Here is a 22,299-nt window from a genome sequence, read left to right as displayed (position 1 = left end):
TTGCTGCTAATATTTTTTGCTTATGTAAGTATTGCTGTGACAGGCATCTCTAAATATGACTTTTATATATCTAGGATTAATTTCTTAGGGTCCCTTCTCGGAAGTGGGTTTCTCAATCAAGAGTTTGAATTTTTATGCTTGTTAATATTTCCTAATTGCTTCTCCATCGGGTTGCATCAATTTGCACACATTAGCCTGGCAACCAGTAAGGTAGGAGACTGTCAGTTTCACAACATCCTCACCAGCACTGAGTGTTAAATTTTTCTAATCTCAAAGATGATAAGTGGAATGATAAATAAATCTGTGATATGAAAAATAGATTTGGCTTGTTTTGCATGTCTTTTGTTATTAGTGAGGGTGAAGTCTCTTTACTGCTCCCCACCTGCTGTGGTACTTTCCACCTCCTTTTGCACAGTCGTAGAACACCTCTGCTGTCTTGGCCTCTAAATCAGGGGTTCTTAATTGAGAGCCCAGGGACCCTCCCAGGGGCCCATGGATAGACTTCAGGGGGTCTGTGAACATGTTTTGGAAAAAAATTATATCTTAATTTTGCAAACCTGTCACTGAAGTAGCACTCCTTTCATTGTTAATGTGGGCGGCAAGCCACAGTGGCATTAGCAGTAGCTGTGACACCATTTATGCTCAGCAACACTTTGAAACTACAATCAGTATTAGACATGCTGCTAGAACTTGTGTTTTGTTGTGTTAATGAACAAACACATTTATTACCATATCACAAATTTATTTATAAAATATTTTGATAATTGTATTTCAATATAAATTGTTTTCTTTTGTAACCCCTTGTTTTTTTAAATAAATACATTAAATTTTAAAACACTATTTTGATAAGAGGTCCATAGGCTTCACCAGTGGGGTGATAGCAAAAATAAAGTTCAAAATTTCTGTCCTACAAATCTTCATTCTAGAAGAATTTCAAATAATGAATGTAGATACTACCATTCCAGGGGATAGAAGTCAATTGTGCTCCCTTTGAGTGTTCAGTGGACTTAGTGATTCACTTCTAAAGAACAGCACATGGAAAGGGAAAGAGTCACTCCACAGTGGGGAACCCTTCAGACACTACCTGAACCAGGTGACCAAGGTCAACATGACCAGTGAGAAGTGTTGATGACACGCATCCCTGATATGATGCAATGAGAAGGCACTTTATCTTTGTGACATTCTTTCTGCCAAATCCACAACCCTAGTCTAATCATGAGGAAACATCAGGCAACCCAAATTCAAGGACACTCTCCAAATTACCTAACCTGTACTCTTCAAAGGCGTCAAGGTCATGAAAAACAAGGAAAGACTGAGAAACTGTACAGACCTGAGAAGACTAAGGAGAAATAATGGCCAAAAGCAACATGGTACCCTGGATTAGATCCTACACAGAAAAAAGACATTATTAGAAAAGCCGGTGAAATCTAAAGTCTATAGTTTAGTCAGCAGTATTGTACCAATGCTAATTCCCTGGTTTTGATAAACCTATTGTGGTTGTGTAAGAGGCTAATGTTAGAGGAAGCCAGATGAAGGATATACAGAAATTCTCTGTATTATCTTTACAATTGTTCTGTAAATCAATTTTTAAAAACCTCCTGTCCCAAATCAGTCTCTCCTCCCAGTTTCTAGTTTACCCATCCATTCATTCATCCACTCAACAAACACGTATTGAACAGCTACTCTGTGGCATGGAGATTGGGTGGAAGTGTGAAGATAATGATGAGAAGACAGGAACTTACAGTCTTTCATGCAAACTGACAAGACCTGCAGGCAGCTAAGATGCAATGTGTTGAATGCGTCAGTGGAGATGTGTGCAGTGTGCAACACAAGCTTAGGAGAGGAAAGAGAAGTAGAAAGCTGCCAGGCGAACAAGTCACTGTGTGTAGAGTGGAGAGCAGCTGTAAGGATGGAGGTGTGAGAGCACAGTGTCATCAGGAAACCATGACTAGTTCAGTCTTGTAGGAGGATGTAGTGCAAGGGGCAGTTGTGCTCAGTGAACCAGGGAGGAAGGCAGGTGCAAACATTCCAGGGATTTAAATTTTATCCTGTGGGTAAAGGGGACCAACTGGAGGATCCTGAGCAAGTCAGGCAGAGATTTGCACCACAGAGGGATAAGTTGTCATGTGCACAAAGGAGTGGACCAAGGTGGGGGCTCCCTGGCCACGGGATAAAGAATGAGCCCAGGCTCTTCTGCTGTGAGTTCTCTCTCCTGTTATGTCCCTCTGGTCTGGGCCCTATTGCCTGCACACCCTTATTCTCCTCTCTCTCTACCTCAGAGCATCTACACAGCCTCAGATCGAGCACTTTCCTGTGGAGATGGCTCTGCAGATGTACACTCATGCCCTTTACTCAACTCTCACCTCCTGACTTCTTAGTCCTGTGGCCAGTGCTCAGCCCCCTGGCCTTTGCCTGTGCGTAAGGAGGTACATACAATTGCAAAACCACATTTGGATAAGTGATGAGGGCCTAACCAGGTCAGCGGTTGTGTGGATTGAGAGGAGGAAATGGATACAAGAGATGTTTAGTTGGGCAAATCAATAGAAAACATTGACTAGTTGGAAGTGGGAAGGGAGAGAGGGGAAGGATTTGGGAGTGATGCAAGCTATCTAGCTTAGGAAGTGAATGCATGGCCATGTCCTTCTCTGCAGTTGGGAACAGGAAGAGAAGGAGGAGAGATGAGGAAAGGGATGATGAGGAGCTTCAATGTGGGGTGCAGGGGAAACAGTTATCTGTCCACATGTGGGCTTTGGAAGAAAAGTTTGAGATGGAGATAAAGATGGGAGGTTGTCAGCATATTTCTAGCATCCTGTCACAAGAGGATACATGTAGGCATCCTATACATATGCATGACTATTTCTCTCAAGCCAGCTTTAATTGTGAAAAGTAAAGAGCGCTGGACTTAGAGCCAGATCGATCAGGATCCAAGTTTCAGTTCTACCACTTACCCTCTGTGTCAGGGTTCTCCAGAAAAACAGAACTGATAGGAGACAGACATATATAGATACAGATAGATACATAGATATATAGATACGATTATAGGTATAGATAAATGATAGATAGATAGATAGGTAGGTAGATAGATGATAGTGATAGATAGGTAGATTCGTTTTAAGGAATTGTGGGGGCTTACAAGTCCAAAATCCATGGGGCAGGCCAGCAGACTGGAAACTCAAGTTGATGCTGAAGTCTTGAGGCAAAATTTCTTTTCTTCAGGAAACCTCAGTTTTTGCTCTAAGGTCTTTCAACTGTTTGGGTCAGGATACTGTCCTTTACTTAACGTTGGGTGATTATAGGTGTTCACCACATCGACAAAATACCTTCACAGCAACGCCTAGGTTAGTGTTAGGTTAAACAACTGGGTACTGGAACCTAACCAAGTTGACACATAAGACTCACATCACACCATTTATGTGACCTCAGGCAAGTTACTCAAGTTCTCTGAGTCTCAGTTTCCCCATCTGTAAAATATGGTGAAAAATTGCTCCCCAAGGAATATGTATTAAGCCCTCCTTTAATGAAAGTATCAGAAATCCATTTTGAACTCAGACTAAGAAAGGAATTTACTGGCTCATTAGTGAAAACTCTAGAGCAATATCTGGCTTTGATCACAGTTCAATTCTGGGTCTCAAATGACAACCTTAGGGCTCAGGTTGTGTTCCCATTTTGGCCCTGCTTTTCTCTGCTGGCTTCATTCCCAGTCATGTTCTTCCCACACAATTCAAGTCCCAGATATCCAGCATCCTCTCCGCCTGGCAACCTCAATGGAAAGAAACCTTTCTTTCCTAGGAGTTCCAGAAAAAAAAAAATCAGAATTGTCTTTCATTGGCTTAATTGGGTCATCTGCCCATATCTAAATAATCATAAGGCCAGGAATGGAAATAGGCTGACTGGCCAGGCTTGGGTTGCATGGCCACCCCTAGAGCCTGGGTCAGCCCTACTCAACCCAGACGGACTGAAAGTGGGGAAGGGTGAATTCCCCAGAGGAAAACCAGAGTGTTATTACCCCAAGAAAGGGAAACACATGCTGAGCAGGAAAAAGCAATTCCACTAGAGTTCATCGCTTGGCTGCCCAACCCTCTATACACCTTTCTTCCCAAGTAATAATTAGAAAAATGCTTCACCCTTATACCACTAAACACTCACTCATTGTCTGCCCAAAGGGAGATGGTCCAAAGCCACCTATTCTTGGATGTCAAAGCTCCAGGTCCGGGGTCTCTGGGTGATGTGTGCTTTCCTGATCAGGTCCAGGTGTGAGTCCTCATAGTCCTGCGGCCTGTAGACAAGTGATACATGTAATCAGCCCTGGATGCTCCGTGTGTAACAATGGTGGGAAGGTTGGACAACTGCAAATGAAAATTCTCATTGATAAAATGTGAGCCACTGGGTCACTGGTCCATAAGATATATCCCATCCTGCAGTTTGGGAATGTGAAGTAGTCCCTGCCTGGAGAATGGAGTGTGTTACTTGACCAGCCAATCCAGCTGCCCCTAGTCACACTCTCTGGAAAGCTATCCCTTGTCAACTCTGCTCCTTGATCTCATCTAAGAAGGACATTGGAGGACTTTTCCTTCCTGGGGTCTGTGCACTACATTAACAGCTCATTCGCCTTTGGTATGGTGGGGGCAGGGATGGGGATAGGGTGGGCGGATCTAGAATTAGCCTAGGGCTTCAGCAATCACCAGATTTTACTTTTTCTAGACTTGAACTTTCTCTAGCAAAACAACACCCTTAAAACTTTAATATGGGTTTTACTCTCCCCACCCCTGTTCCTGAGCAATTGAGGGCTGAAGCCATTACAGGAAGGCCAGCCACAGTGGCCCAAAGTAGGGTGTCTGAGCCCAAGTAGTGTGAGGAAGGCATTCCTGGGAAGAGCCAGGCTGGAGCAGTGAATCTGCACCTGAGTGAGGAAGGTGTGGGTGAGGTGGGTGGGAGGGAGGAGGACAGCCTGGCCTGGGAATCACAGCATATGGCATGCAAAGGGCATCTCTCTGAGGAGGTGGAGTGGCCTGGCACAGAGTGTCAGAGCAGAAGTAGGATGGAGAAGCAGGGTCCATGCAGCACTGGGGATGTGGTTTGGCATGGGTGTCAGAGCCCGGGTGAGGTAAAAGGGCATTCTGGCAGCGGGGTGGGCCAGTGCAAGCTATCAGAGCTTGTGCGGAGTGAAGAGGGTATGGTGAGGAGTGGCCTGTCCTGGGGAGCAGGGTGTCCCCATAGAGGAGTCGCCTGGCCTGGCAGGGTGTGTTAAATTCCAAGCAGGATGAGGAGGGTGTCCTCTTGGGGAGATGGCCGGGAATGGGGAGTTGGTGCTGGAGAAGGGACAGGAAGGTATCCATGTGTGTGTGTTTGTGTGTATGTGTGTGTGTACACATGTGCATGTGTGTGTCCACTGAGAAGGCCTGGGAGCAGCCTCACCTCTTGCCTGCAGATCTTAGAACCAGGGCTCCTTGGAGAAATGGCTGCTTCTAATGCTGAGGTGGAGAAAGTACAAGATGAGCCTAGAACATCTTATCTTGTGCCAGAAAGCAATGAAGTATTCAAAAAATGGTGGGCTTCCACTGAGTGGCCAGACAAGGGACAATTTGAGCCTCAAAATAAATAATGAGAGTTAACAACTCACTGAAAAAAATAGAAAACCATTAGTCTACACTGATACAAACAAAGAACAAACCAATGGAAAGTTTAATGAGATATGGGATATTTACAAATTTTTTAAGTACCTCCCCGCATATTAAGCCCTCAATTAATGATGTTTTCTTCAACGATGAGCAAATGCTTATTAACTGTAAAGGGAGAAAAGAGGAATTTACGGGGGGGAAGCTTGGCAGACACCACCCTAATCAAACGATCAAAGTAAACCTGATCAGATACAGGAGAAAGGAAACTGTGTCCACCTTATGGGATGCAATGAGAAAAACCCATTACTGTGAGAAAATTTCAGACAAACAAAAATCAAGAAACATTCTACCCAAAATAAGCAGACTGTACTCTTCAAAAATGTCAAGATCATAGTAAACAATAAAGAACGCATCTTCTAGATTGAAGGACATTAGAGTCGTGAAACTAAATGAAACGCGTGTTCCTGGAGTGAATGGTGGACACAAAAATTATTTTTCTATCGCTTTAAAGATCATTAGTGAAACAACTAGAGAAATAGGAATAAGGACTGCAGATTAAATAATAGTATTTTATCATCGTTAATTTCTTGATTTTGATTCTGAGTGCGGTTAGGTAGGGGAGGAAATGTTCTTGATTGTAGGAAATAGTAAAATGTTTGCTCATAATGGGGCATGAGGTCAGAAACTGATCTTCAAATGGTTCAGTAAAAAGAAAGTTCTTTGTACTGTACTTGCAACTTTTATGTAAGTTTATGATTATGATTGGGAGGCGCTATGGCCAGTTTTTTCAATCTAATAAAAATATTGTGGCTATTTTTTTTTCAATCTACTACAGTGTCCAAAATAGAACTCTTGCTTCCAACACTAGATATGCTGCTTCTTGTCTCAGAAAATGGCGCCCAACATCCACTCTCTTGTTTAGGGCAAAATCCTGGGAGTCATCCTGATTCCCCTCTGTCTTTCACTCTCCATCCAACCCACCAGCACGTTCTACCAAGTCCGTCTCCAAAACAGATCTTGAACCTATTCCCTTTCCATTGCTGCTACCACCTCTTTTTAAAGGCCGCCACCTCCGTGGGGCTGTGAAGGAGACATTCATAGAGATGTCCGTGGGAGGCTGCTCCCTCTGTCTGTTCTATAGCCAGGTGGCAGAGGGCCTGAGGCTGTGGTTGATCAGAAGGATGCTGATGGTCAGCTGGATTTGCGGGAAGGAGAGCAAAGGTGTGATGAACTCACTGAGTCCCAATGCATTTGCCCATCCCTGCGTGCGACTGCAAAGAGTCCTTAAGAGAGTTATGGACGCTGGACCACTTCTGCCTTCAAATCTCACACAAGTTCTTCTTTCGGTCAACTCTAATTGGAACCATGCAAGGAAGGGGGTTCTGGGGAATGTAGGTCCCGGGGTAACCAAGCTGACAGAGTGCATTTCCATCACACCAGTCCTTGACCACCCAATCTAAAGAAACCCCCTGGTCATACTCTATCACAGCACAGAGATGTTTTAATGTTTTCACTCTCTGCATGGCACTTCCCGCCCCTGCTATTGTCTGATTTGTTTGCTGTGGCATTCCCCACGAGAAAGCCAGCTCAGGAGAGCGTGGATCTTGTCTGTCCTGGTGCCCACGTTCTATCCAGTGCCCAAAACAGGCAGCAGCAAAGGGTGTTGAAAAAATGTCCCCCGCCGCCTTGACTTTGACAATTCCCTATTTTGGGATTTGTTACTTACAATGCCCAACTTCCACATGCTAATCTCTTTTACTAAATAAGAATTAATAGCATTCTTTTGGTTATGAGTTAAAAAAAAAACTCCCACCCAAATAGACTTAGGTAAAGGGGAATATGTTGGTTCACGAAATGGAAAAGCCCGGAGACTTTCAGGCACGGCTGAATCCAGGGGGCTCCAAAGCCACCGAGGTTTGTTCTGCTCCTTGTGCATTCATTTCAGTCTTGGACAGGGGATGCTCAAGACTTCTATTCTCATGGGTTCAGTGAGAATAGAGCTTCTTTTTGCCAGTAGTTTCAACAAAAGTCCTAGGAGTACAAGGGGAATCCCCCTCCAAAAAACTGAGGTTCTGTGGAGAGAAAAAGGAAAACTGGAAGCCGGCTGGGCAAATATGTTTGTTCACTATGGATTTGTTGTGAGGATTAAAGTTTCTGGCACATAGTAAGCCCTCCATTAATGATAGTTTCTATAATAATAATAATTAATATTGTCGTGTAATTATTATCACTGCTTGAAAGCATTTTGTACACTGCAGGGTACCAAACCAATGTTGGCTATCATTCTCTCATTCCGAGGTCAGCAGATCGGACCCAGTTCAGGAGCAGAGAGGAGAAGGAGCGCTCACCTCCCAAGCGCGGGGAGGCCGGGGCTTTCTGCCTGGGCGGCTTGGTTGAAGTCCTGGCCCCCATGTAGTTCTCGAGATGGCCACTTGGTGGCAGGCTTAGTCCACTCTGCGCCTCCCCAGCCAGGTCCTAGTCCGCTCTCCGGCTTTCCCAGGAGCCTCAGGGTCCCCACTCCTCCTCCAACCTCCTGCCTGAGACTCGCCCTCGTGCTGGAGATGGAGGGTCACGTGTGGACGGATGCACACCAAGGACTTCACAGAGGTGTCGGGGTTGCAGGGTCGGGGCTGGGAGGCTTTGGCGAGTCTGGGACATCTCCACCGGGAGTTTTCAGGGCTGGCGAAAGACTGGCTGTGTATTTGGTGAACAACCTGGGTGACGGATTCCAGTGGACATTTGTCATGTTCTGGTGCATAGCATTTGTCGAACATCCTTGCTTTGTCTTTGTCAGGGGGCGGGGACTGGGGTGAGGGTCGGGGTGGGGCGAGTTCCAGCCTTCTGAGTCCTCCCTCCCCAAAGTTGGAACCTGAGCGCTCCACTCCCAGGATTCTTTGCGCTACCCACGGAGTCGAGGTGAGACCCAGGCCCCTCTGACCAGACTCACGGGTGTGAGACCTCATTCTGGACATGGGGGCAACTTGAGGAGAGAGGTTCTGTCCGGAACCCATGTAGCGAGGCGTTGGCGTTCTCTTGGCGGTGGGGGTGCGGAGGGTAGGTGGTAGCAGTCGGAAGGTCTGTTGCCGGACCCAAACGTGGCATTCCCGGGGAAGAGCGGGCAGTGGTGGCTTTCTCATCGGGCGATTTTGGCAGTATTGTTATGGGCATTGCTTTTAGGAGCTTGGTCTAAAGCCTTGTTCTCCAGGCCTCTCACAACTGTGTGAACGACCTGATATACTTTTAGTAAAATCCTATTTTGGTTTAATCTGCCAGAATCAGCGTTGGTTGCTTGCAGCTAAGAACCCAGACTAATATAAGTACAAACCCTGATTTATCACGTGCCAAGTCCTAGGCCTCTTTTAAATTTCAAACATTTCTCTGAGGTAGAAATTCTCATTTTGTAGATGAGGCAAACACTACTCAGAGAGGTTAAGTACTTTACCCATGGTCACACAGCTTGGAAGTACCAGGGCCTCAAGTCCAATGCAAGGTATGTTGCTCTCTGGAGTCCATGATCTTTCCAATGTGCTGGACTCTGTGCCGTCAGGACAGGGACATTATCTGTACCCCCATTACCCAGGTTGGGGCCTGACACATAGTAGGTGCTTGATAAATATTTGACCTTAATAAATACTGAACAAGTGAATAAATGAAAATGCCGCAATCTTTTTGTTCTCAGAGTGTGGGTGGACTTGAAGCGTTCCTGGGATGGGGTAAGCCCTGGTAAGATGTCAGGTGAAATCCGTCTTTGGAAGGTCTGCCCCCTCTCTTTAGATCCCCTTCTCAGCTCCCAGGTCGTGCTTGCTGGCCCAGCTCCAGCCCCTCTGCTCCACCTGGATCTCAGCTAACTGCTGTCCCTGGAAGGTGAATTCGAACGATGGCTGTGATCACGTTGACAGTTGGCTTCCTCTATAGTCAGTGTTCCAGACTTTGGTGGGAGCTCAGAGTCGTTGCTATCAAAGGAATCCAGAATCTGAACAGAATCCTCTACGCATCCATCTCCTCTCCCTGTGCCCGAGGAGTGGCCACCTAGCCTTTAGGACTGTCCTCCTTTAGGGCTGTGCTCCCTGAGACAGCAGTCTCCCTTTGGCATGTGTGACGCCAGCTTCCCTATGACGTTGGTTCTCCTTGTGCCCTCGGGACTCTTACATATTAAGCCCTCCCTTTTGTGGTTGATAACCCTTCAGTTGTGTGCGGGCAATCATTTGAAGAATCCAGTATTCTGCCCCAGGGCCCCCCTACTCTGCTGCCGGGTAAATGTACGCACCGCCTCCCCCTGCTCCTCCTGGCCTTGAGTCCCTTCACCCTCCAGTGGTTCACACCCAAGTGGCCAGTGCTGCTTCTTAAGTGTGGTCTGCTCAGGGCAGAGCGAGCATTGGTTCACATTTTCCTTGCGGTGGATAACCCATAACTGGGTTCAAATTCTGGCTCTGCTTCCAACTGGCTGTGTGACGTTGGGCAAATTATGAAACCTGTCTGCCTCAGTTTCTTTGTCTGTAAAATGGGGCTAATAATAATATCTACCTCATGGAATTATTACAAGGGCTTACAGAGTGAATATTTGTTAAGTGCTTAGAACAGTGTCTGAGATGGTGTTATAGAAGTGTTAAGTAAAAATAAATAAGCTGTCAATGTCAGTGTCACATGTTTTTGAATGTCTACACTGCATCTTCTCATACTGAGTTTATAGTCAATTTAAAACTCATAGTCTTTTTTCTTTCTTTTTCCCATGTGCTCTGCTGCTAAGCCCCAGCCCTGGGAACACACGTTTCAGCAGCTGGATTTTTCGAGTGCGTACAGGAGTTTACATGGGTCCCTCTGACATTACATCATCTCAGTGGCTCATTGCTTCAAATGGCTGGGCTCATTTGGATGCTAACTCTGCCTTCCAGCGTGTGTGGTGAAGTGTGCTGAGTCTTAGGAAGTGTCTTGCTGACATCCACACCCTCCACTTCGTCTACACCACTTCCTGTCTGTCCGTGTGGTACCGCAGAGCCTCCTGCAGGAACGTTTCCCCAGCCCTCAGCTGGACGGGCTGGGTCCTCAGGCCAGGCTCCACATGGCAGAGATGTTGAAGTGAGATGCTCCCTAGCCACCTGCCTGCCAGTGTTTCTCCACGCGTGGTCTGAGGACCACCTGGATGGCATCCCACTGCCCCAGACCTGCAGCCTCAAGATCTGTGGGGCTGGAATCCAGGAATGCACAGTTTATGTAAGTGTCTCAGGACACTCAGGAGCCCGGTGTCGGGGACGACGGGGAGCTTGGCCAAGTGTGGCTGAGGACCAGGGCTGCCGCTCACTTCCCAGCCTGGGCCACGTGGTGCGCTGGTGGCTGCCCACGAGAGACCTTCTGCTTGTCTTAAAGGACCCACTTTCTTTCCTCCTTCAGCATTAGGACACGGAACTACGGAGTGTGGTGGGACTTGAGTGCTAGATCCGTGGGCTCCGAGTTGTGGCTCCCTGGGAGAGTTTCATCCCCTCTCAGCCTGGGAGACCTGCCCAGCTTTGTTCCTCATGCTCACCGCCCTGTTTCCAATAGGCTGTTGACGGACATCCTGACGGGAAGAACTCCAACTGGCCAGACCCCTGTGGGTTGTCTTGTTCTGAGCTGGGGTTGACAGCCAAGTGGCTGGGCTCACCTGCTCAGGAAGAGGACTTAGCATTGTGCTGTCCCCTGGAAGCCAAACCACTGACACCTAGACCTGGGGACCAGCAGACGCTTCACAGGTCACACTGCGCTGTTCTCCTTCCGTTTGCTCTTCCCCAGCCTCACAGCCCAGAGTTTTGTCCCCGTCGAGGAAACTCCATGGAAGCTTTCCTGGTTTTGCTTGGTCAGCCTTGTCCATCCGATAACCGTGGCTTTGAGTAACGGTGAGGGGTAGAGCCAGCGGCAATGTTCCTGGCTTTCAGAGTCTCCAAACCCAAGTCTTCCCAACCTGCCCCCGTCACACAGGTGCTGCTCACTGCCTGGGCATTGTCACCAGCCTGGAGGAAGGAGGGGGCCATGATGACCCATGATCAGGGCCTGGGGCAGGCAGCGCAGACCCTCTCCAGCCACATATGAGCCCTGTGATGGGACCCCACCCTGGTCCCCCGTGTAGACTTCCTCCAGGATACTGGGCAGTGGGCACTGCTGGGGGGCTCAAGTTCAAAGGCATCTTCTTGGCCAGGTATAGACCCTGTTTGCATTCACACGCACACACACATGCACACACATACACCGATGAACATGGGCAGGTAACCACGGCTGGTGTCTATATACATGATCACTCCACCCGTGCATTCATTCACTCAGTCATTCACTCAGTCAGCAGTATCAAGTTCCTCCTTTGGGTCGTCGCTGTCTGAGGTGCCGGGATAAAGGAGTGAATGAGACAGACACAGAGCCTGCTCTGGAGGAGTTCAGAGCCGGTGGGAAAGAGAAGCACTAAATCAGAGATTAAACAAAGTGCCTGGCCTTGGAAGATAACCAGAGGGTATGTTAAAATATTTTACTGATTGTGTGCGTGGATGCCAGCTCTGGCAGCCGAGCAGAATGCTGGGGATACTCCTCTGGGTCAGGCGCTACCATCTGAGAGGAGAGATCTTGGGGCCATCTGAAGGACCCTATGAGGGGTGGGGTGACAGCAGCTACTTACAGCACTGAAGAAGCGTTTCAATATTTTAACAAGCTGGTATGACTGCACCTGCGGGCACCAGCTGTAGACTGGCCCTGGGCAGAACAGCAGGATAGGCAACCTGGATCGGGTGTCGGGAAGGGCTTATCTGATCAGGAAATAGTTAAGCTGAGACCTGAGGATGGGGTAAGAGTCAAGAATGAGTGTGGCCATTAGGGGGTGCTGGAGGGGGTTCCAGGGAAAGCAAGAAGCACTTGGGCACACAGGGACCCAGAAGGGAGGAAGAGCATGGCGAGTTAAGGAAATACATGCACAGACTGTGAGGGAGAGTAATGTGAGACAGGCACGGAGAGTAATTAGCGGTCTCATCAGCAAGAGTGAGAGGGTGAGAGATGGGACCTTAATTTGATAGAAATTAAATTTCTACCACCCCACGGAATGGTAGATTGAAGGAGAAATTAAGTTCAATATTAGAAAAAAAATTTCATATTTGCCTGAGAGTCTTACCTACCATACAAGCTTGGGAGAGCGAGGCCCTCAGTACTTGGAACACACTCTCTCTCATGTTTTTAGGTCCCTGCTTAAATGCCACCTCCTCAGAGAAGTCTTCCCTGATTACCCTATGTGCAATAGCACTTCCTCCTTCATCACTTGCTAGCCCCCTTACCTCACTGTGTGTTTCTTACAGCACTGTTGTCACTGGCTTATTGGATATATTTCTTTAGAATGTAAGGTCTGTAAGAGTAGGGTCTTTGTTTCCGCAGCAACTAGAACAGTCCCTGGCCTTGGTAGGTGTTCGAAGAACGTTTGTTGAGTGCATATTAAGTGGATGAAGAATGATCCCGTGAAAGCATGCGAGTGAGGGCCATGCCAAGGAAAGAGATTGGCTTTGTTGTACAGGAGTGAAGGTGGGAGGGATGATAAGGACGCAGGCGGCTTTGTAGATTTGGGGGGTGGGGGGCTTGCGAGTGTTCCTTTCTGCCAGCTTCTTTTTTCCCTTAGAAGGAGGAAGCCAGACCACTGGCTGAGATGAAAGGAGCAGCTGAGGGCGGGGGTGGTTTGGGGAAAGTGAAGACATTTTTGCAGAGGAGAATATGAACAGTTGTGGAGGCATATTAGGCTTGTCGGGCAGAGCTGGTGTCCGAGCCTCGTTGAGGGGGACTGTCATTAGCTGTTGGTACTAATGTGCGTGGTTGTGTGTTTTTTCTTGAACAGCACCCAGCTGTCCAGGGGTGAGCAAAGAGACGGCAGCCAGGTGATTTTCTGGGGCTAGAGTTATACAAAACAGCTGCAAAGTGAGAACATTGAGGCAGAGGAGTTTTTCGTACTGGTGAATGAGTGGTTGATGGGCTGGGCAGGGGATTGAAGTTAAGGGAGGGGAAGTATGTGGCAAATTAGAGAAAATCTGGGACTCGTTAAAGCCGCAGCAAGGACATAGAACTGATATATTGGGAGTAGCTGAGTGAGTGAGTTGGATGGGTCAAAGTATGTGCTGGAGAGCAGGAATCTGCATTTCTGATTCAGGCTGGATGGCTGGGGTGATAATCGGGTCTCGGGTTTGGTTAAGGGATGAGGTGGCTTAAGTGATGTTAAAGGAGAAGGTCCCTGGAGAGGAGGAGGTCAAGCTTAGGGGCCTGTGTGTTGGAGGGGTTGTCCACATAAAGCACCAGAGTCACCCAGGGTGTTGGTGGAACTTCAGGAGAGAGGAGGACCATGAACCGAAAGCCAAGGTCTTCTCAAATGAGGGGCACCGTCAGGAGTCTGCACAAGGTGATGACCGCCTGAGGACTCCACGGAACAAGCCTCAGAGAACACCAGCCTTGCCCGGGGGTGAGGGAATGGTCATTTGGAGGGGACAATCAGGAGAAAGAAAGCCGTGCCCCTGCCCCCAGATCCTAAGGTACAGGCTCCAGGAATTAATCTCCAGGGGAGAACCAGTAACGATGGGCGGCGTAGACACTCTTCGATGGAGAAGGTGAAAGTGTAGGGAAGTTTGCTAATCGTCTTATGGGAATTCCAGAGGCTAGGAGAAGAATTTGGGAGGGAGCAGAGAAGTATAATCTGAATGTTTTCTCTGCCCAGTTCTTCCATCCTTTAGAATTACTCTTAATCATTACTCCACCGCATCTAGTCGGGAAGGCAGCCATGCTCTCACCCTTCTTTCTTTCCTTAGTTTTATTTGAGAATAAGTCAGACTTGTAGGGAGACAGCAAAGAGAAATAAACCCTAATGCATAGCTTTGCATACAATTTACCCCACGACGATTGCCCCAGCACATGTGTACGTGCCGCCACACTGCAGAACTTCTACAAGTAAGCTTTCTAGAATATTCATTGAATCAAGAACCTAGCACAAAGCACTAGACCATGTGCTGCCCTGCCTTGGAGAGAAAGTCTTTTCCTGAATAGTGTGCAAAGTACTAGCCTGGTCTCCCTAATATCCTCTGCTGCCATCACTACTGGGCCCACCATGCGCCATCATCATCCTGCCCCGTTAAAGACCATGAGACCCCTTTCCCAAGAGCCCGGTGCTCAGCTGGAGGCCTCTGGCTCGCCCCCTGGGCCAACAGCAGATGTGGGCTCCCATGAAAATGTGCAGGGAACGTGACAGGCTCCATGCCCTCCTGGGTCTCCGTGGTCGTATGGAATGCCTGTGCTGCCTTTATCCCAACCTCTCCTGGACCCAGGCAACTGAGCTATGCTTAGGAAACTCTGTTAAAGCCACCATAAGCTGCGTGTTCACTTTCTAAATATAGGTAAAAAGTGTTTAACAATTCCAGGCATTGCAGGGAAATGAAATACAATTTGTGTAAGTTCTTAGAAGTAGGAGAAAAGATGGATCATTTTAGGACCCACAAGTAGTGCAGCGGGGCTAGAGCAAAGAATACAGTTTGGAGATGTGCTAAGAATGGGCTGAAGCAGTAAGCATGGCGTGGAGCCGTGACCAAGATGGGTTTTGTTAGCCTTGTTAAGGGGTCTGCATTTTCTCCTGAGGGTAGTTGGGAGCTATTGAAGATCTTCTTGGGAGGACGGGGGAGTGGCATGATGAAATTCACATTCTGCACAAGTCATTCTGTCCAGGGTGAGGCCAATGCATTGGAGGCCACCAGAAAAAATCCAATGAGACCCCTTCATTATCCAGCTTCTGCCATCCAAGCTCAGAGGTCCTGGGGCGGAGATGTACGTGGGAGCCTTGCTTTCACTGGCCATGTTGAACGTGACTCTCATCACTCAGAGGCACCCTACTCTGCCTGCCCCAAGCACCAGGAATGAGGCTGGGGCTCTACTCACGCATGGCAGTCCTTGCAGGTGACCGCATCAGAGTGTTTCTGAAGACCGTTTGGGAGAAAGCAGGGGTGGAGGGCCTGGACAGCAATGGAGGGCACCCACTGGAGTGGAGGTGGGCATGCAACTACCCAGGGGAACAAGGATCCCAGGACATCTTTTGCTAGCCACAAGTCAAAATCTAGACTCTAGAGCAGTGACCACGTGTGCCAGTCAGCAGGACAGATGGAGGCAAATCCTGTTAGGAGACTAAGAAGAGGAGGCCACTGTTGGAAGAAGACACTGAGTCACTGTCTCTCCTCCCCTTGTCCCCTGAGCTGAGGCTGCACATGGCGTAGCAGGATTTTCTGATGGTTCTCCTTGACCTAGAGCTGCCTGTGAATTTTTTTTTTCTGGGTTCCTTGCTTAGTTCTCTCTTCTTTTTAATCTGTATTCATTTCCTTGGTGATGTCACCAAGTGCCAGGGTTTCAAATACAGGCTCTATGCTGACAGCTCCTACATGTGTCTCCAGACTGGACCTCTGGAACTTCCGCCTATTCAAAGTGTCCACTAGGGTGTTCACAGGATCCGGACTGAGAGTGTCCAGAGCAAACTGTACATCCCCCAAGTCTGCTGCGCCTTCACTCCTTTTAGAAAGCAAGTGGCAACTCCATCCTTTCAATTGTTTAGGCCCCAAATCTGAAAGACATCCTTGATGCCTCTCTCAGACCCCGCTTCCAGTCCATTATCCAATCTTGCTGGCTTTACCTTCAGTAGGTAGCCCGAACCTGGCCATTGCCACCCTCCACTGGAACCAGCTTGCTCCAAGGCCACCATCTTGTCCCATCTAGATTATTGCCTCCTAATTCGTATTCTTCCTTCCTCTCTTGGTCTGTTCTCCACCCAGCAGCCAGAGTGATCATTTCAAAAATAAAGTCACGTCAGGCTTCTGCTCAAACTTTGTCTTCGGCTTTCATCTCACTTGAAAGAAAAGCCAAAATTCTGATAACAGCCCAGAGACCCTATGCAATCTAACTCAGAATCCCTCTGACTTGTCTCCTACTACTTCTGTCTCTGTCCCACCCCATCCTTTGCTCTCCAGCCACACTGGCCTCCTTTCTCTAACTCAAACTCATGGAGAAAGTCCCCACCTCAGGATCTTTGCACTTGCTGTTCTCTCTGCCTATCTTCATTCAGATATTTGTAAAGTTCAGGCCCTCACTTCTTTTAGGTGACTGCTCAAATGTCACCTTTTCAGAGAGTACTCTGATCGCCCCTGCACCTGGATTTACTGTTATCCATAGCACTTACTGCCCCCTTATTTAACCATAATAGCGTAAATAATGCTATGTTAACAGATCCTAAGGTCAAAGGACTTATAACATAAAGGGTTACCCAGCTTATACTGGCTCAGGAGAGCCAATTGTTAAATTTTGAGGAAATTTGTGAGCTAGTTGTTAAGCACAGTCATTAAAAGTTAAATTAGATAAACTTACAATTAACAAAATTGTATTAAAAATAAAGGCCTTGGGGCTGGCCTGGTGGCACAGTGGTTAAGTTCTTACGCTCCACTTTGGTGGCCCAGGGTTCACCAGTTCAGATCCCAGATGCGGACCTATGCACCAATGATCAAGCCATGCTATGGCAGGCGTCCCACATATAAAATAGAGGAAGATGGGCATGGATGTTAGCTCAGGGCCAATCTGCCTCAGCAAAAAAATAAAAATGAAAATAGAGGAGAATCACGGCTGATGTTGGCTCAGGGCTAATCTTCCTCAAAAAATAAAAATAAATAAAATAAATAATAAAAATAAAGGCCCTAAATACTCAAAATACATCACTTCTCAATTATTTTACTATTAATCTATATTAATAGTTTATCATTACTACATAACTAATATCTCTCTGCTTGAGGTTATTTGTATCTCTTTTATCCGTGTGGTGGAAATACTATATAATGATGTGCTGCTGTGCATCTTTGCCTAACTCCTTGTCCAGTCACGACATGTTCAAATCAGCCACATTGGGAATATTTGCATACCACTGAAATCAGTAAATGCTACAAATCAGGGCTTGATTGTTTTTTTGTGTGTGTTTGTCTAGACTTAAGGAAATTATGCGGAAAATATTTATGATGCAGATTAAACTTAAAAATGTGCCATGCCTGCAGCCATTACACTGTGAATAGCACAAAAAGCTGAGGCACTATTCTAGTATTCAACAACTAACACCTAGCAATGAGGCCGCTCACACCATTGAGGAATGAGTGAAGTTCCGACACATACATCTTCATCGTTTCAGTTTCATCGTACTTGTTAACATAAATGAAAATATCAACCAAATTCTTGGAACTACGCTCACTCATCACTTGTAACGCTAGGTTGATTATGGGTGCAAGACTTCAGCAAAAATGAACCAGAGTATTCTGTGAGTATCAATTGGATATACGGAATTTCATTATAGAGTACTGTATCTTTTATTATTTGTCAATTGCATTCTTTATATCAGTAAAGTTTATAATAAACATTCACACACACCGTACATATATACATCCCTTTTCCCTCCCACCTTAGAGAGCTGGTTGTTAAACATTTACCAGACCACCCCTGGGTTTATCCCTCATGCAGACTCTGTGTCCATCATGGGTCATCTGTTCCCATCCCTCACGCTGGGCCCGGGCGATGGACTTCCACCACTTGCAGCACTGCTGGTCGTTGTGGCAGAGGATGAGGGCCAAGTCAGACACACACTGGCTTCTAAGGGCTCTGCCTAGAAGTGAAATGCACCACTCTGCTCATATTCCATTGACCGAAGGAAGTCACATGGCCACACCTACTTTAAGTGATCAGAGAAATGACATCCTATCACGTGCCTGGAAGGAGGAAAAGGAGAACTGGAATACCGGGGAACAGTCCGAAGGACCACCACAACATATTAGGCACTATGCACTTATTGTGTGCCCCACCCTCACACTTGAACTAACATTCCCTGAGAGTTTTGTTCCCTGCTGTATCCCAAGCACCTTGGAGAGGCTCAATAAATACTTACTGAGTGAATCTGAGAGGAGACTAGCCTGAAGGAAGAAGGCTCTGGAAGCAAGCCCTCATGGATCAATGGAGAGGGTCATCATTTCATGATTTCTCCAAATCTGGGTAAGCAATCTGTTTCTATCATCCCCCACCCCACCATATGCAGCTGGAAATTTGTGGCCCAGGAAATCACATAGATGCATGTGGCTCTGTGTCATTGGAATAGGCCCTAGGGCTAAGGAGTGGATGACTCCTGGGAATGGGTGCTGACAAAACCCCAGGGGGAGGTCACTGACCCAGCCTGGGACCAGGGAGAGGCACACAGGACACAAGAGAAGGAGATGCCTGAGACTAGTGCAGGTGCAGGGTTGGTCCTGAGAGGGCCTCCTTGCCCCAGGCCTTGTCTTGCTCTCAGGTGCCTAGCTTGCCTCACCCTAGTCCTGGCCCCGTGGCCAGGTCTTCTCCAGGAACTCCCGATTCTACAGTTTAATAGGTAAGTTCAATGCCATCAGCTATTTCTTCCCAACACAGCCGGACAGAGCATATGCAAGAGAATTCTGAGCTGAGGCAAAGTTTCCTTCACTCGTTGTCTAGATCTAAGACTTTAATAAACTCCAAGGGCTGAATTAAGGCTCTGAGTGGTGAGAGGTTTGGCCAAGTCATAAGGAGAGGCATCATGTATTCTAGAATAAGCCTCAGGTGTCTACGTCAGTGTTGGAACCTTGAAGCTCAGGTGTAGATTGTTGTTCCAATTGGGTTCGCTGCTATCACACACCTGGGAGGCCAACAGCACTAACTCGCACTAGTTGGTGCTAAAGACAGTACTACACTAGGCTTTCATACATAGCCATGCATTGCTGTAGGACTGGTGTACATTCTGAGAAATGCATTGTTAGGTAACTTTGTCATTGTGCGAACGTCATAGAGTGCACTTACACAAACCTATATGGTAGAGTCTACTACACACCTAGGCTCTATGGTACTGATCTTATGGGACCACTGTCATACGGGCTGTCCATTTTTGACAGAAACGTTGTTATGTGGCGAATGCCTGGCTTCATTCGTTAACTAGTACCTCAACTCTGTTAGCTCGGTATTTCCTGTTTGTCAAAAGAGCAAACTGAGTCTTGGAGAGATTAAATAACTCTTCCGAGGTCAACAAGGAAGTGGCAGAAATCGGGATTTGAAGGAAATCTTTCTGATTCTGATGTCCGGCCCTTCTAAACGAGGACTCCTCTATCAACCTGAGAGAAAAAATTAGACACCATCAGCCAGGCAACGTGAACTCAAGACACGGGGTTTAACTGACCTTGTTCACAAGGTCGAAAAAACACCACTAGCATTTCCACATTTCATTCATACGACAGGCTCTCACTGAATTGAAATAAATCCCAGTTGGACCATAACAGCTTTTTTTTCTTTCAATTTTTATTGAACACAAGTATTCTGACAGAATGCAAAGTCAAAATTCTCAGTTAGTACTCAGTATTTACACCAGTGAGAATGGAAACAAAGGTGGTATTGATGTTTCACTTGGTAAAAAGTTTATAACAAGAGAGAAGGCCCCCGAAGTAGGGAATGCTGGGTAGGGATGTTAATGGAGGTCTGAAAACCTCCATCCAGACAGACAGCCTAGGGTGAAAACCTGGGATTTGGAAGGCTCCATAGAAAAGTGTGAAAAGAGAGTTCCACTTCAAAAGCTGCACTAGATACACTACGGCCCTTCAGGATTTGGAGACCCCGCGCACGGCACTTGAGCGCCCCTCCAGCAGAACTTGGCCATGCCAGCATTTATGTGAATACATATGTACGGCACATACACATATAGACACATAGATGTGGGAAACTGGTAGAGTTGATCTTGCCTTCAAAAAATTAAAAAAGGAAAACTATAAGCTTTTATCTCTTAACATAAAAGATAGAACATCTTGAAAATAAAGTGACTCCCTCTTTGATTTTAGAGAAAGCATTGCTCTGTTTTTTTTCGGCTTTTTTTTTTTTTTTTTTAAAGAAAGGGAAGCTCATGCATGCAGAGACAAATCTATGTATAACTGGGCAGGGGCAGACCAAAAGGTGGGCAGAATCTTGGGTTCCAGCTAATGGCGGAGCCAGGTTTCTGGGTGGGTCAGGGGCTCGGCTGCCCTGGGCCAGGTTATCTGAGGGTTGACTATACCTCTTTCTCTTCCTAAGCATCAGAAGCAAAATCACTTTGCCTAACCACAACCGCTCGGAGTGAAACGCACAGTCTCGATGAGGTATGGTGTGAGCTTGGCCTAGGTAGTCAAAGCCGTTAACATCACAAGATGCAGAACTGATTCCACTGACATCCTGGAGACGGGATGTGCCCACCACGCCCCACTGGGTCCTCTCCGTCTCAGACCCCCACGGCTCCCATTCCGCCGTGTGCTCTAAGAGCCATCCTCACGCGGCTTGTTCCTGAGGGCCTGGGCATTTGAACCATAGATTTGTGCCAGCCCTAGAATCAAAGGAGCCAGAACTGGGTACAGTGGGATCCTCCATCTCCATCCCCGGGAGCTGAGAAAATGCAAAATAACCCGACACTGAGCAAATGACAAGACCATTATTTTTTCACAGTTTGAAATGAAAATCTAGCATATTGCCACTGATCAGACTGCAGAAGTGTGAGAACATGGGGGAGCGAGGCCCACACAATGGACTCGGGGCAGGCCTTCCCCTCGCCTCTTGCTGCTTTGAACCTTAGGAAAGGAACACGTGCCAGGGGGCTGGCTTCTGTTGACCTAGCATCATCTTTATCCTCATCATCACTTTTATTCCATTTTCTTTGTTTAAAGGCTTCAATTCCTTTGAAGAGTTATTTTTGTTTCCTGAATAGTTTTTTTTCTGAACTATCTGCTATACCTTCCACAACCAAACTATGTTGAAGTTTTATTTCAATACTATGACAAAAACACGTTTCACACTAAGATATTCACGCATCCACAGTGCACAAGCTTGCAGGTCTAAAGTAGAATGAGAAAAAAAAGCAAAATTTCTATACAAAGGGCTGGCTTTTCCCTTCTCCCCCCTCCCATCCCCCTTAAAGTTTCTGTATTTTTTTCTCCCACTTGGTTTCCAATCCAGGAAAGTTGTGTTATGACTCCAGACAGCAGGTCGTTTTTTTCTCTTTTTCTTTTGTTTCTACAAATGCTGCCTAAGGGAACAGAAGGCTGATGTTACTTGACTTCAACAGATTTCCAAAAAATGACACTAATTCCCTGAAGCGCACATCCTCTTTGCTCAAATCTAGATTCTGGGCTCAAAAGGAAACTGTATGTATATATTTTATTTGGCTTTCTACAAAAAGGGGATGTTGGGGGTAAAAATGTGTGTTCACCAAGACCAGCCCCAACTATACAATCTTCTCTGCTTCATTCAACAAAGCCTAAGAAGTCCTTCAAAAGGAAGGACTTGGATGCCTGGGGAGCAGATCCTTTTCACAGATACAGGCCAGGTGGTGGCTAATCAGAAAGTGGTCTAACCCCCGAGGAAACACACAAAGAACCGAGAACGAAAAAGCAAAACCATTCCAGAACGAGATGGATTTTCACCTGAGTTGCACACAGGCAAAAATTTCCAATGAGACTGGGGGGAAAGAGCCACTGTAAACAATCATATTTTGTAAAGTTGTCCTGTGCTAAAGCAAGCCTGTGAGGATCCTGCCCGCCTCTAGGCAGTATGTGTAACTTTAAAAGAAAAAAAAAAAAAAAGGCAGCTATTTTACACGGATATTTAAACACAACCAAAGTCAAAC

Source organism: Equus przewalskii, chromosome 6, assembly GCF_037783145.1.
Source record: "Equus przewalskii isolate Varuska chromosome 6, EquPr2, whole genome shotgun sequence".
Lineage (NCBI taxonomy): Eukaryota > Metazoa > Chordata > Mammalia > Perissodactyla > Equidae > Equus > Equus przewalskii.
The sequence above is the reverse complement of the archived record's forward strand: the minus strand, read 5'-3'. Positions refer to the sequence as shown.